Genomic DNA, 17,270 nt, shown 5'->3' with positions numbered 1-17,270 from the left:
AAAAGATTTCCTGTGATTATTTATAGTATGGAACGAGTCAATCATCCACTTTAGTATCTTATTGAACAAAAATGGTGATATTGTTCCTCCATTGATCAAGAATTTCACTTTTTGGGAAGTATCATGATCATCCAATAAGAAGGGTTTCCATTTTTTCAAATGAACGATTTGAAGACCTATTGATTCTAACAACTGATTGCAGAGTTGATCATTCGGACCTTTCAATTCATAGATGTGGATCTCGAAGCTATGAATGGGGATAATCCTGAAACTCACAAAGAAAAAAGGAAGTGAGTTAGACAAAAAAAGAAGAAACTTGGACAAAAAAAGAAGTAACTTGGGCAAAAAGAAAGGAAGTGACTTAGACAAATCTTTTTTTTTTTTTTTTGATAACCCCAGACCAATAAATTGAATATTGATTAATATGTAATCAATCGAACATTACTTGAAAATGAAAATAGCTCTTCTACTCAGAAATGAAATATTCCTAATGTTCCTATAAATTCTTGCTCCCATTAGACCATTTGTATCTATATGCATTAGGATCCCGATTCGTGGATCTCTCGGTTCGAGAAATAAAAATAAGAGGATCGAACCATTTGTTTTGACTCTTTTTCAAATTTGATAAATGTTGGTTGATCGTATATTTCATTGTAGTTCTATGATTCAGAGTATCATTTCCTATTCATTAAAAAAATCAATTCAATACATTTTTTATGTACCTATAGGTGCTATATTGGATTTGAATTAGATTTCGGATAAATCTATATTGATTGACTACCTCCATTATGTTATTTCTAGCAAATACCACTATTTTTGGTTTTGTATCTTCAAAATCATTCTCGCAGGAGGTCTGGACCCATTTTTCTCTGATCCTTCAATAAAAAGATTCATTTTCTTCATAAAAAATAGAAGGTAAAACCAATAACTATTTCTTTCTTTATTCATCCCTGGAGATGAATACCTCATTCAACAATTGTTTTTCATTCAATCTGTATGAATCAATAGAAAAGGCAAATCCCTTATGATACCCCAGATCAGGCTTGGTTATTGATAGAGTGAATAGATCTACCATTTCTTGAACTTCTGATTCAAAATCGTGGTGTAACGTGTATCCCCCCTGCTCCGATCATGGAGTAGTTGAAATAAATCAAAAAATGGATTTTTGTTCAAGAATGAAATCTTATTAGAACTATCCAGTTCATCCTTCGGCACCATATCAAATCCCGGATCTGATGAAATAGGATGAATTGAGACGGTATTTTGTAAATATGTAATTATCCTGATTATATTGACTATTTCTTTATTTTTTGATCACCTGGAAAGGATAAAAGAAACATCTTGTTCTTTCTTCAACAATTTAAAATATCTAGTGGACCTCTCAATAGGATTCGAACCCAAATGAATTTCTAACCATCTGTCAGAGAAAAAAAAAATATGAATGGATCTTGTAGGATTCCCAAGAAATTCTTCGATTTCTTTTTGTGAATATCTGGGACATAAAGGAATATCCAGAAAGGCATTTAAGGAATCGGTCTGATTCTATCTTTGTTCGTTCTGTCTAAATCCTCATTACTAATGGAATCAAAATGATCTCTAGATCGATCAAAAGATCATTTCAATTGGCTAGAATTTGTTACTTGAACAAAACTGGGTCTTGTGGAATCATATTGAATATTTGACGATACATTCATGAAAAGCAAATATGAGATAACAAATCCAGTCTTTCACTAAGATTTCAAATAGCTATCCCGAATTCAAGTTGATTATGTTTCGTCTCTTCCTCACAGTCCTTGCAGATCGGATCATCCATAAAATATACAAAAAGAAACTCCAGATATTTGATATCTTTTCTCTTTGAATGGGATCTTAATTCCAGCAATGGTTTCATTAGATATCTTACAACTAGAATCCCTCATTTTTTCAATCCAGTTCCTTCACCACCCCGAACCCCAGTTAGATTCAGGCGTGATAAACTTTTTAGTTATTGGGAGAACCCAAGTACTCTCTTTCGGATCCAGGAAATAGCTCTCAGAGATCTTTTTTCCTTTTGGAAGATACAAGAGCGAAACAACCAACCTATTGATATTGGAATACGGAAAAGATTCTTCCAATGTATCATTTATGGGCCCAATGAAGTTCATAGGTATAGGAGGAAGCCCTATCAAATAAAGATTTTTTCTTTCGACCATCTTTTGATTGTTAATACGATATATAAGGACCACTACTACAAATAATACTACACCCTTGATCGTGAAATATCAATTGCTTGTTGAAACCTGTAAATGTGAATTGTGTGAAAGTAGGATACTCCAAATTTTATTATCCAAGAGTTTTATCAAACGTTTTTTATGGAAACAAATGTGAATGAAAGATCTCACTAAATCCAATTGGGTCCATGAATCTAAGAAATAGTGAGAATTCTTTATCTGTCTCAATATCTCTCTTAATTCGAAAATCCAGGATTTGAATTGATGTCCTTTCATTGAGTCCTCCTAAATTGGATTGATTTGTCCTAAAGATTTCTTTTGAGTTGGCGAATTCGTAGGTTCAATTCCTACTGGATGCACACCAATGGGACCCTCCAATAAAATAAGTCTATTGGAATTGGCTTTCTATCAATGGAATCTCATCATTCATACATATCGAATTCGTGTGGTATATTCATATCATAACATATGACCAGCAAGAACTAGCATTCTTATTGAGACTAGAACTCATAGGGAAGAAAATAGATTTATGGATGGAATCAAATATGCAGTATTTACAGACAAAAGTATTCGGTTATTGTTGAAAAATCAATATACTTCTAATGTTGAATAAAGATCAACTAACACACAAATAGAGCATTAGGTTGAACTCTTCTTTGGTGTTAAGGTAATAGCTATGAATAGTCATCGACTCCCAGGAAAGGGTAGAAGAATGGACCTATTATGGGACATACAATGCATTATAGACGTATGATCATTATGCTTCCACCGAGGTATTCTATTCTGATGTGATTCCGCCCGAGCCCGCTCAACCGATAACCCGCTGGGGTGCTGACTCGACACGGATGAAGACTAGGCCAATCACAAGAGCTCAAATTAAGAGATTTAAGGACAACCTGGAAGTATTTATACAGGGGTTAATCAATCTCAATAGAGCTTGTCCATACTTGAAGATACAAAGCCTATTCTACGCATCCAAGTGGTGGAAGCCGATATGGACCCGGGTGACGGTTTTGGTACATTTTTGGAGTCCGAGAAGCATGAAATGGTTCCAATGCTTTATGGGTTCAATACATATGCCTAAGAGGTCATGGAATCAAGTTAAAGCAGCCTCAAATGCAATCAAAAAGGGCTTGTACGGACAGCTTCAACAATTTGGCCGAATTTGCTGTATTGCTTGCTGGCTTTACTGTATTTTACTGTATTAGCCTTTTCTTATTTTTCCAAGCATTGGCAACGTGTGGGCCTTCATATTCAGTTTATTTGGCATCCTTCAAAGCATCTAGAAGCTGATTTGGAGCTCACTTTGGTCAAAGATTGGTCAAAGTCAAATTAGTCAAAAAGCTAGTATTTTAGTTTCCTAATTTTATTCTACTTTTTGTTTTAGGAAACTACCATTATTTTTAGTTTCTATTTATTTATTTTCTGGACAAATAAGATTAGGAAAGTTATTATTTTATTATTTTCATTGTAAATTAATTAATTCCTAATTCAAAATAAAGGAATTAATTAATCCAAATTAGATTAGGAAAAGGAAAGTTTCGGCCAAGGTAGACTTCTCCATTGTGTGGCCGGTTTTTCCTAGGGTTTTTAGGGTTTATTTTGTTTCTTTCAAAGCCTATTTAAAGGCTTATTTTTCATTAATAATAGAACTTTAAAACTTTGATTTGATTGAGAAAATACTTGTGAGATTAATTATCTCTTTGTTCTTTGAGAACACCTAAAACACCATTAGAGAATTGGTTGTTTTAGCTTGACTTATCAATAGGTTTTCCATCCCCTATTGTGGCGTCTACATTATACCAAGGTTTCTAACCACAGGTTGGTTAGGGGTTGAGGTCCATTCCATTAGAACTTGAACTTAATTGAGATCCGGGCTAATATAATACGGGTTTAGGAGCAGGTCGTCCTAGGTTCGTATCATATTCCACCTATTAGAAAGAAATACAGAACTTCTACCCAGGGCACATCATAGGGTAAGGGTTGTAATTTGATATGTGGGCAACATCATTATGGTAAAGGTCGTAATGCAAGCAGAATCATTACCGCAGGGTAGAGAGGGGGAGGTCATAAGCGTCTATATCGTAAAATTGATTTTTGACGAAATGAAAAAGACATATATGGTATAATCATAATTCTAGAGTACGATCCTAATCAAAATGCATACATTTGTCTCGTACACTATCGGGATGGTGAGAAAAGATATATTTTACATCCCAGAGGGGCTATAATTGGAGATACCATTGTTTCAAGTACAGAAGTTCCTATAAAAATGGGAAATGCCCTACCTTTGAGTGCAGTTTGAACTATTGATTTATGTAATTGGAAGTAACCAATTAGGTTTGCAACGAAACCTAGAAATCAATTACTGATCCAATTTGAGTCCTTGCACAGGATAGACCTCAACAGAACACTGAAGAATAATGGCAGCAAGTGATTGAGTTCATAAGTTCCTCATATTAAATTAGTGACTCTAGAGATATAGTAATATGGAGAAGACAAAATTGTTTCAAGCACCGACAGAACTAGAAGAGCCCCTTGGTTCAAAGAGAGAAGGACGGGTCATTCACATTTCATTTGATGGTCAAAGGTGAGTTGAAAATGAAGCAGAGGTAATTCTAAGGATTCCCGGGGGGAAAAATAGAGATGTCTCCTACGTTACCCATAATATGTGGAAGTATTGATGTAATTTCATAAAGTCATTCAGTCTAAATGATACATGAAGAACATAAGCCAGATGAAGGAATAAGAAGGCCTAGGATGTAGAAGATCATAACATGAGTGACTCGGCATATTTTGATTCCTATATATCCACTCATGTGGTACTTCATTAAAATATATATATATATATATATAAGAATTATAGGATATATATAAGGTCCATCTATATAGATATCATCATCTACGTCCAGAAAGCTGTATGCTTTGGAAGAAGCTTGTACAATTCGGGAAAGGGTTTTGATTGATCAAAAAGAAGAATCTACTTCAACCGATATACCCTTGAGCACGTCCATACATAACATAGAAATCACACTTGGAAAGGGTGGACAATTAGATAGAGCAGCAGGTGCTATAGCGAAATTGATTACAAAAGAGAGGAAATCGACCACATTAAAATTACCTTATGGGGAGGTCCGTCTGATACCCAAAAATAGCTCAGCAACAGTCGGACAAGCGGGGAATGTTGGGGTGTACCAGAATAGTTTAGGTAGAGCGGGATCGAAATGTTGGCTAGGTAAGCGTCCTGTAGTAAGAGGAGTAATTATGAACCCTATAGACCATCCCCATGGGGGTGGTGAAGGGAGGGCCCCAATTGGTAGAAAAAAACCCATAACCCCGAGGTGTGAAGTGGGAGAGAAAGGTTTCCATAATTGGGGTTTTGAATAAGACAACCTTTCCATTTTTCATATTTTTTTTTCCATATTGAAAAAATAAAGTAGTAAGAATGAGAGGTGTTAAGCTTTTTATCATCCTAATGTTGGGCTATTTTTCCACAAGACATCCCTTATAGTATCGTCGCCATAGTAGAGTTTAACCACCAAGTTCGGGATGGATTGGTGTGGTTCCTCTACACCTAGGACACCAGAATGTCAAACCATGAATGAAGAAAGGCATGAGAGAAAAGCATATTGGCTAGAGATTGTGAGGCCCCAATTCTTGACTGGAATGAACACCAAAGGCCTCTACCCTTCCATCCCTTGGATGGATAGAGAGGGAGGGAATAGCTTTTGGTTTTTTCATGTTGTCAAAAAGTTGAACAATGGTTTTTTTGTGTTGTCAAAGAGTTGAACAATGAAAATTGATGGCAAGTGCCTAATCGAATTGATCAGGTCATGTAGGAACAAGGTTCAAGTCTACCGGTCTGATAGGATGCCTTAGTTGCATATATCACTACACTTCCATTTGACACCTATCGTAATGATAAATGGCTCGTCTCTCCATGACCTTCTTTTGAATTGTCTAAACTTCTATCGCTCTAGCCCCGCAGGGGTAAAAAACTCATCGCTATCTTGGCTGTACTACCGAAAGCTCTGGGGAAGTCAGAATAGAAGAGCACTCATCATGGGGTGGGCTTACTACTTAGATGCTTTCAGCAGTTATCCGCTCCTCACTTCGCTACCTAATGTTTACCATGGGCATGATAACTGGTACACCAGAGGTGCATCCTTCCTGGTCCTCTCACACTAGGGTAAGATCTTTTCAATGCTCTAATGCCCACACCGAATATGGATCGAACTATCTGATGACATTCTAAACCCAGCTCACATACCGCTTTAATGGGCGAATAGCCCAACCCTTGGAACATACTACAGCCTGAGGTGGCGAAGGGCCGACATCGAGGTGCTAAACCTCCTGTCCATGTGAGCTCTTGAGGAAGATCATCCTGGTACCCCTAGAGTAACTATTATCCCTGAGTTATATCCCTTCCCTTGTCCCCCATCAAGAGAAATAGGACCAACTAATCCCAAGGCAAGTAGAACTGACTAATCCTAAGGCAAAAGGTCGAGAAACTCAAGGCCAATATTCTTGAACAACTTGGAGTCGGGCCTTCTTTTCGCACTATTATGGATATGAAAATAATGGAAAAATTGGATTCAATTGTCAACTATTCCTATCGGAAATAAGATTGACTACAAATTCTAGCCATAGCAAATGGTTTCATAAAACCTTACGATTTTCCCGATTTAAATAAAGCAAAGGGGTCTTACATGAAGAATATTTGGCTCAGCATGTTCTATTTGATACGGGTAGGAGAAGAGCCCAACTCGGTATTCTTAAAAAAAATAGAGAAATTAGAACCAAGTGAAGATGATATGGATCAACTCCTTATTATTGTGCCAAAGATCTTGCCATTTCCGAAGGAACTGGAGTTACATCTCTTTTCCATTTCCATTTAGGAGTTCTTATGTGTTTCCAGGCCCCTTCAAGACCCTGAAAAATGTACAGATTCCTTTTCTTAGGAACGCATTCCAATATTCGTCACTACAAAAAGGATAATGGTAACCCCACCATTAACTACTTCATTTATGAATTTCATAGTAATAGAAATACATGTCCTACTGTGCCAGAATTTGTAACTTGTTATCCTCTTGCCTAGCAGGCAAAGATTTTCCTCCATGGAAAGGATGATTCATTCGAATCGACATGAGAGTCCAACTACATTGCATTGATAGAATCCACGTTGTATATTTGAAAGAAGTTAACCCCCTTGCTTATTTTATGTTACAATCCTCTTCCCACTGAACCCCCTTTCTCCTCAGTCCATAGAGACAAAATGTAGGACTGGTGCCACTACTTCATCATGGAAGAAAGGACTCATTGAGTTGAGATCACTAACTAATACTAATCTATACTTTCCCTAGTTCTGTTGCTACCACGGGCTTTAAGAAATCAATCGGTTCATATAGACATCCTTTCAATACAACATAGGTCATCGAAAGGATCTTGGAGACCCACAAAAGCATAAAAGCCTGGATCTTTTAGAAAATGGATCCCTATTCGAAGAGTGCATAACAGCATGGATAAGCTCACACTAACCCGTCAATTTGGGATTCGATTTAGGATTTTCCTTGGGAGGTATCAAGAAGGAATTGGAATGTATTGATTCAAACGATGTACCTATAGAAGAAAAGGTTCTCTATTGATTCAAATGATGTACCTACCGGATAGGGATAGAGAAAGAGAAAAAAATCGAAGATTTCACATAACATAGTACTTTTGATGAAAAAATCAATCCGATTTATTTTGTACCTTTCCCTCAATGAGAAAATGAGTTAGATTCTACAGGATCAAACCTACGGCACTTAAGCAATGATGGAAAGGAATAAAATAAAAAAAAGAAAAGAGAAGGAAAAATAATAAAAAAATAATAAGTAAAGTAGAAGAGCCCAGATTCCTAATGAATGAAAACTCATAACAGAGTGGAAGAAGGGGAGAGATTCTTGAATGAGGAAAAGGATCCAATGACTTCAAAATAATTGAACGAGGAGCCATATGAGATGAAAATCTCATGTACAATTCTATAGAGTGGCAGTAAGGATGACTTATCTATTATCACCCCTAAAAAATGAAACTTTGCCATACGTAAAGTTGTCAAAGTACATTTAACTCTTGGATTTGAAATCACAGCTTATTGATACGAACCTAAGATGACCTGCTCCTAAACTCGTATTATATTAGCTCGGATCTTGATTAAGTTCAAGTTCTAATGGAATTGACCTCAACCCCTAACCAACCTATGGTTAGAAATCTTGGTATAATGTAGACGCCACAATAGGGGATGGAAAACCTATTGATAAGTCAAGCTAAAGCAACCAATTCTCTAATGGTGTTTTAGGTGTTCTCAAAGAACAAACTAATAATAAATCTCACAAGTATTTTCTCAATCAAATCAAAGTTGTATTCATATTGAAAAATAAGCCTTTAAATAGGCTTTGAAAGAAACAAAATAAACCCTAAAAACCCTAGAAAAAATCGGCCACACAATGAAGAGTTCTAGCTTGACCGAATCTTTCCTTATTTTCAATTAGGAATTAATTAATTTACAAACAAAATAATAAAATAAAAACTTTCCTAAACTTATTTTTTCAATAAGTAAATAAATACAAATCCAAAATTAAAGATAGTTTCCTAAAACAAAAAGTAAAAACAAATTAGGGAACTAAATATGGTAATTTTCGGCTAGGTTGATAATGACTCTTCTTTGACCAAATTGGACTCGAAATTAGCTTCAATAGTCTTTGTGGAATGCCAAATAAGCTTATTATGAAGTTCCTCACGTTGCCCTTACTTAGAAATATGAGAAAAGGCTAATACAGTAAAATACAGTAAAGCCAACAAAGAATACAGCAAATTTTGGCCTTTCTTCCCCTTGTGTGCAAACCACCATGTTGTTCGGCTTTATTTCTTCCCCTTGTGTGCAAATTTTGGCCTTTCTTCCCTCCCTCTTGAAAAGGATTTGCCCTCAAATCAAAGTCATCACCTGCAGCAAAAGGAGACAAATCAACAACATTGAAGGTGGCACTAACATTATACTCACCTGGTAGATCAAGTTTGTAGGCATTGTCGTTTATCCTCTCCAAAACTTGAAAAAGTCCATCACCCCTCGGCATGAGTTTTGATTTCCTTTGTTTGGGAAATCTTTCTTTCCTCAAATGCAGCCACACCCAATCTCCAGGTTCAAAGACCATTGGCTTTCGGCCTTGATTAGCCACCTTTGCATATTGCTCGGTCCTCCTCTCAATATTTGCCTTTGTCTTCCCATGAATATGTTTTACAAAATCAGCTTTTTGTTTTCCATCTAGATTAGCACGCTCACTCAAAGGTAAAGGTGTTAAATCTAATGGAGTCAAAGGATTAAAACCATAAACAATTTCAAATGGTGTATATTTCGTAGCTGAATGTAAAAACCTATTATAAGCAAATTCAACATGTGGCAAACATTCTTTCCAAGTTCTCAAATTTCTACTAATTAAAGCACATAACAAAGCGGACAAGGTTCTATTCACAACTTTGGTTTGCCCATCTGTTTGTGGGTGGCAAGTAGTTGAAAATAAAAGCTTAGGACCTAACTTAGCCTACAAAATTTTCCAAAAATAACTTAAGAACTTAGCATCCCTATCTGAAACAATAGCTCTTGGCATTCGATGCAATCTCACAATTTCCTTGAAAAATAAATTAGCAACGTTGGATGCATCATCAGTTTTATTACATGTAATAAAATGTGCCATCTTAGAAAACCTATCTGCTACAACAAATATTGAATCTTTTCTTGTCCTTGACCTAGGCTAACCAAGAATAAAATCCATAGACAAATCTACCCAAGGATAGGTAGGAATCAGCAAAGGCTTGTACAATCCATGCGGCTTCAATGTTGATTTTATTTTTTTGGCACTTCAAACATCTTTCACAAATTCTCTCAACATCTCTCCTCATGTTAGGCCAATAAAAATGTTCCTGCAGCAAGGATAAAGTTTTAAAAATACTAAAACCCATTAAACCACCCCCATGTCCTTCCTGAACCAATAATTCCCTAATGCTACAATTAGGCACACAAAGTTTGTTTTCCTAAACAAATACCCCTCAAATATGTAAAATTTATTAAATCCATGTTTCAAACAAGTTATACAAATTTCTCCAAAGTCACTATCATGCTTATAAATTTGTTTCAATTGTTCAAATCCAAGCAATCTAGCTTCTAAGGTAGAAAAGAGTACATACTTTCGTGATAATGCATCGGCAACCACATTTTCCTTACCTTTTTTTGTAGCGGATCACATATGGAAAGGTTTCAATAAATTCAATCCACTTGGCATGCCTTTGGTTGAGCTTTTCTTGACCCTTAATATGCTTCAAATACTTATGATCTGTATGAATCACAAACTCCTCCAAATTCCTTCAAAAGAGAAATCATTGAACTTGGCAATTCAAGTTCTTCAAAGTTAGTTTGATCATTAAAATAATTTTCTTTATATATCATGACTAGCAAGGGTTTTGTACATTCAATAGCCTTATTAATATCCCCAGGACTCAAATAAAAATTTTGGTTTTTCCTCTATTTTCTTTCTTTTCTTTTTCTTCCTTCGGTTTGGCTCTCATTGGCGGAAATTTCTAGATTTTTGGTGCTCTCAGGTTTGCTCTCTTTTCTCACCCCTCTCTCGGCTTTTTCTTGGTTTTTCCAATCAATTTGGGTTTTAGAAAGCTTACCTTGATCAGCAACCTCAATCTCACCTTCTTGAAAGGATGGTGTGGCCGTTGGTGCCATACTTGTTTTCTCCTTGAGTTTTTCGGCCTCCCTCCTTTGTTGCATTTGTAGTTGATCTTTGTAAACCTCCTTACGAGTCAATGGCTCCAGCTTGATTTTCTTCCCTTTAAACCTGAGAACAACACTATTTTCTGGACCAAAATGAGTAGCATCTTTGTCAAATTTCCATGGTCTACCTAGTAAAATATGTCCGGCATGCATTGGTACAATGCCACACAAGACAACATCCTCATACCTACCTATATTAAATTTAACTTTGGCTTGCTTATTTACACTCATCTCACAACTATCATTTAACCATTATAACCTATAGGGTTCTGGATGTTTAATTGTTTTCAAACCTAATTTGTCAGCTACAAGATTACTTATCATGTTGGTACAACTCCCACTATCTATAATCATGCTACAAATCTTACCTTGTATTTCGCAGCGAGTGTGAAAGATGTTTTCTTTTTGTATCTGCTCTTCATCTTTATAGACAGCAAGTACTCTCCTTGAAACGAAGCTCAACTCGGCATTAGATATGTCTACTGGTTCGGCTTCATCATCATTGCAATCCTCCTCTTGCTCGGTTTCAGCTTCACTTTCTTCACTTGTTGGTTCCAACTCACCATCACCCTTTAATACCATGATTCTTCTATTTGGGCATTGGCTGGCTATGTGTCCTCTTCCTTAGCACTTAAAACAAATTATTTCTTAGGATTTTTGAGGTTTAGGATCAGATTTTATCTCACCTCTAAGAGCTTGGACAGATTCGGTCTTGGCCTTCCTTTTTGACCGGTTGGTACTTTCTTCTCTAGCTTTCGATTTTGGTTTGATTTCATTAGCTGAATTGTTTCTCTAGACATTTGAATTGAATCTCCCACTGCTGGAAACACCTCCAAGCTATGATCCTACTCCCTTCCTCTTGAATTGGTGCTCAAGCTTAATGGCTACATGCAACATCTCTTCCAACTCCAAGTATTGTTGCAATTTAAGCTGGTTGGCAATGTCATGGTTCAAGCCACCAAGAAATCTTGCCATTGTTGCCTCCCTATCCTCATTCATATTCAGCCTCATCATGAGTGTCTCCATCTCTTTGTAATAATCCTCCACGGACCTACTTCCTTGAGACAAAGATTGAGGCCTTTGATGCAGCAACCTATGGTAATGTGATGGCACAAACCGCTTTCTCATGGCTCCTTTCATTTGTCGCCATGTTGTGATCAAGTCATCACCAGCTCTTCTTCGGGTGCCTTGCTCATTTGTCCACCATTGGAGTGCATAATGGCCAAACTCCATTGTTGCCAACTTCACCTTCTTACCCTCCGAATAATTATGGCAGTCAAATATCATCTCCATCTTTTCTTCCCACTCCAAATGTGCCTCAGGATCACTTTTTCCCATGAATGGTGGCCTGTTGATCTTGATATTGCTAAGATTGTCATCTGTTTCTTCCCTCCTATACCTTCCACAGCCAGCTCTCTCTTGGACAGCAAAGGTTTCGTCCATGCCTTCCTCAAGGTCTCCGCCGAAATTCTCTCCTCAAATTCCTCTCTCGGGCTTTCACAGCCTCCTCGTCCTTGACCTCGACCTTCATGAAAATCTTGCCTATTTCTTGTGTTCAGCAACCCTTGGAAAACTTCTAGCCTTCCCATCCTTTGATTCATGTGGTAAACTTGAGCACTCACCCGCTGTGATTGTTCCAAAATAGCTTTCAATTCCGTTTGCTCACCACTCCCCGGTGACTCGTGGATCACCATGAAATCCTACGGACTCTTCTTCATTAATTCTCAGTGGTGTGTCTCCTCTTCTTATTCTAGAATCTGCCATGTTAGTAAAATACTGCAAAAATAAAATAAATCCTCACCAGATTCACTCCCTCACGTGTTTCACTCAATGTAAGAACTCGACACTCATGTTTGCACACTAATTTCGGCTTTTAACCCTCTTTTGTGCTCACACTCTCTTGCCTTTTTCCACTCAATGAATTATCTCAAAGTTCTAATTAAAACACCCATAAAACAGAAATTAGATCACAAGTATGTTTTAATTAAACTTATCAACAAAACAGTTGCTAAGAAGTAGGCAATACTGAAGAATTCAACAAAACCTAGTTTTCGACGTTTCTAGGCAAAATCAAGCAAATTAATGAGAAAACTTTGGAATTTTGAAGAACTGGACCAGATGATAATAGATTATGAGTTCAAGAATAAAATTCTAGAAAAAGAAATTCAAATACGAACAAGAATCAAAGAGAACAAAAATATAGAAAAGTTGTTGGTTGTTGTTCTTTGTAATTCAAGTTTTTGTATCAAATCCTTTAACTAATTTTAATCCAAATAATTTAGCACTCAAACTCAAATATCTAGCAGCAAAAATAACTCTCCAGAAACTCCAAATATGGAATAAATAATCAACAAAGCAGCAGTTACAAAAAATTTCCAGCAACAAACTTTAACACCAATTTTCAACAAACCGATATATATATATTTTATATTCGGCTTTCTTTCTTTTTTTTTTCTTTTTTTTTTTTCACTCACTGAATATTATACACAACTGCAGTAGCAAGAATAAACAACAAATTTGCAATTCCAACTCCAAAAATTCACCAAACCCGTGACCTCCAAATAAACACAAATGTGCAGTTTTTTTTTTTTTTTTAAATGTTGCCGCAAACTCTTTTTTTTTTAATAGATGAATGCAAATATTTAAGACTAAAATAGCAAATAATAATCAAGAAAAACCAAAATTAACAAGAACAATGATGAAAAACAACCAACAAAGTAGGAAACAAAAATACGATAAAACTAGGAAATCCTAATTCAACTAGGAATGAATTTTATTTTATTTTATTTTTTTTAAGATGCAGAATGTGTATGGGATCGATACAACCTTAACCTAATGTAAAATTTGCAGAATAACACAAAAACAAATAAAGCAAATAAAGATAGATCAAACCTTAACAAAATTCGACTTTGATACCAAAGGATACGAACCTAGGACGACCTGCTCCTAAACCCATTTTATATTAGCCCGGATCTTAATTAAGTTCAAGTTTTAATGGAATTGACCTCAACCCAAAACCAACATGTGGTTAGAAACCTTTGTATAATGTAGATGCCACAATAGGGGATGGGAAACCTATTGATAAGTCAAGCTAAAACAACCAATTCTCTAATGGTGTTTTAGGTGTTCTCATAGAACAAAGAGATAATAAATCTCACAAGTATTTTCTCAATCAAATCAAAGTTGTATTCATATTGAAAATAAGCCTTTAAATAGGCTTTGAAAGAAACAAAACAAACCCTAAAAGCCCTAGGAAAAACCGGCCACACAATGAAAAGTTCTAGCTTGACCGAATCTTTCCTTTTCCTAATCTAATTAATTAATTCCCTTATTTTCAATTAGGAATTAATTAATTTACAAACAAAATAATAAAATAAAAACTTTCCTAAACTTATTTGTTCAATAAGTAAATAAATACAGATCTAAAATTAAAGATAGTTTCCTAAAACAAAAAGTAAAAACAAATTAGGAAACTAAATATGGTAATCTTCGGCTAGGTTGATAATGACCCTTCTTTGACCTAATTGGACTCCAAATCAGCTTCAATAGTCTTTTTGGAATGCCAAATAAGCTTATTATGAAGTTCCTCATGTTGCCCTTGCTTAGAAATATGAGAAAAGGCTAATACAGCAAAGTACAGTAAAGCTAGCAAAGAATACAGCAAATTTTGGCCTTTCTTCCCCTTGTGCGAAAACCACCATGTTGTTCGGCTTTGAAGCTACTTTGGCTGGTTTCTATGACTCATCCACCATATTAATTGAGCCCATAAGAATGGGGATCCAATTCATACAACCCAACCTGCATATTGGCACTAAAAACGTCACCCGGGTCCATTTTGGCTTCTATTGCTTGTATCAGTAAAACATGCCTTGGTTCTTTAGATATGGGCAACCCCTCTTGATTATGTCTTATTCCTTGGATAAAGACAGCAAGATTGTCCTTGAACTCCTTGGATCAGCCCCACCTTCATCTGTATTGGATCAGCACCCCAACGGGTTGTCGGTTGAACGATCTCTGACGGATTTGCATCACTTATATCCCTGACGTATTGGCCATAATTTACAAGAACATTCTATAGTCTTAGTAAGAAAGGAAAGGGTTAAGGATTTACCCGGTATGAGATATCACATTGTTCGAGGAACCTCGATGCTGTCGGAGTGAAGGATCATTAACAAGGACATTCTAGTACATTGTAGATTCTTATCCGAGACTTGTATCATTTGATGATGCCATGTGAATCGCTAGAAACATGTGAAGTGTATGGCTAACTCAATAACAAAAGTTTAGTAAGGGAACCAGAGCAAGCTACCATGAGACAAAAGATTTTCCTTGTAAAGAGATTCTATTCAAGACTATTATATGTCCAAGGTCCAATATTGAATTAATTTCAGATGTTTTCCTTGACTTTGTCCATTTCAACAAACAATTCGAAATGCCTTGCCTTTTTTATAATAGGTTTAAGTCAAATAGCAATGATTCGAAGCACTTCTTTTTACACTATTTTGGAAACCTAAGGACTCAATCATATGGATATGCAAAATACAGGATTTCCAATCCCAGCAGGAAGAGGAGGGGGACGGATACTCAATTTAAAGTGAGTAAACAAAATTCCATACTCAATCTCATAGATACATATAGAATTCTGTGCAAAGTCGTATTCAATGAAAGTCGTATGTACGGCTTGGAGGGAGATGTTTCATATCTTTCGAGATCCACCCTACAATATGGGGTCAAAAAGCCAAAATAAATTATCTTAGCCCTTATAAAAAGAAAACTAATTCTTGAACCCCTTTCACAGTCATTTCACATCAAGGTACTATAAAAGAAAAAATTGCAATATTCGATCCAATTTATCATAATCGATTAGTTAACACATTGGTTAACCGTATTATGAAACATGGAAAAATATCATTGGCTTATCAAATCATCTATCGAGCCATGAAAAGGATTCAAGAAAAAACATAAACAAATCCACTATCTATTTTACGTCAAGCAATAAGTGGAGTAACTACCGATATAGCAGTAAAAGCAAGACGTGTAGGCAGATCGACCCATCAAGTGCCCATTGAAATAAGATCCACACAAGGAAAAGCACTTGCCATTTGTTGGTAATTAGGGGCATTGCGAAAACGTCCGTCGAATATGGTTTTCAAATTAAGTTCCGAATTAGTGGATGCTGCCAAAGGAAATGACGATGCCATACCCAAAAGGGAAAAGACTCATAGAATGGCAGAGGCAAATAGAGCTTTTGCACACTTTCGTTAATCCACGAATAGGATCTATATAGACAAATAGACCTAGGGATACATACATCTCGATCGAAAACGAATCAATAGAAAAATAAAGAATCAGAATTCATCGATATATTTCTCGAAACAAACGAAAAGGAAAAGAAAGATGAAACATAAATCATGGATCAACTAAGCCATCTCGGGGACTTGTTTAAGAATAAGAAAGAGGAATTTCATGTACATACCATGGAATAAGGTTTGATCCTACTCATGGGGATTCCACAAAAATTCCATTCCAAAAAGTGCGAAACAATTGGGATTTTTTTGAGATTGGATGCAGCTACTAATTCATGATCTGGCATGTACAGAATGAAAACTTTATTCTTGATTCTATGAGAATTTTTATGAAAGCCTTTCATTTGCTTTTCCTTGATAGAAGTTTTACTTTCCCATAATGTATCTTAATTTTTGGCCTAATTCTACTTCTGATGATCGATGCAACATCTGATCAAAAAGATATACCTTGGTTATATTTCATTTCTTCAACAAGTTTAGTAATGAGCATAACGGCCCTATTGTTCCAATGGAGAGAAGAACCTACGATTAGCTTTTCGAGAAATTTCCAAATGAACAATTTTAACAAAATGTTTCAACTTTTTATTTTACTGTGTTTAACTTTATGTATTCCTCTATCCGTAGAGTGCATTGAATGTACAAAAATGGCCTATAACAGAGTTTCTTTTATTTGTATCAACAGCTACATTAGGAAGAATGTTTTTATGAGGTGCTAACGATTTAATAACTATCTTTTTAGCTCCAGAATGTTTAAGTTTATGCTCCTACCTATTATCTGGATATACCAAGAAAGATGTACGGTCTAATGAGGCTACGACGAAATATTTACTCATGGGTGGGGCAAGCTATTCTATTATGGTTCATCTGGGGGAGAGATCGAGCTTCAAGAAATAGTGAATGGTCTTACCAATACATAAATGTATAACTCCCCAAGAATTTTAA

At 35.9% G+C, this 17,270-nt stretch overlaps 1 pseudogene; it reads left to right on the top strand.

The window, feature by feature from the left end:
• Positions 1-2,886: 2,886 nt before the first annotated feature.
• LOC132799953 (large ribosomal subunit protein uL2cz/uL2cy-like) lies at positions 2,887-5,597 on the top strand (annotated as a pseudogene).
• Positions 5,598-17,270: the final 11,673 nt, after the last annotated feature.

This window comes from Ziziphus jujuba, chromosome 11 (genome assembly GCF_031755915.1).
Source record: "Ziziphus jujuba cultivar Dongzao chromosome 11, ASM3175591v1".
In the NCBI taxonomy this organism is placed as follows: Eukaryota; Viridiplantae; Streptophyta; class Magnoliopsida; order Rosales; family Rhamnaceae; genus Ziziphus; species Ziziphus jujuba.
Note: the sequence above shows the minus strand (reverse complement) of the source record. Positions and strands in the feature narration are given on the sequence as shown.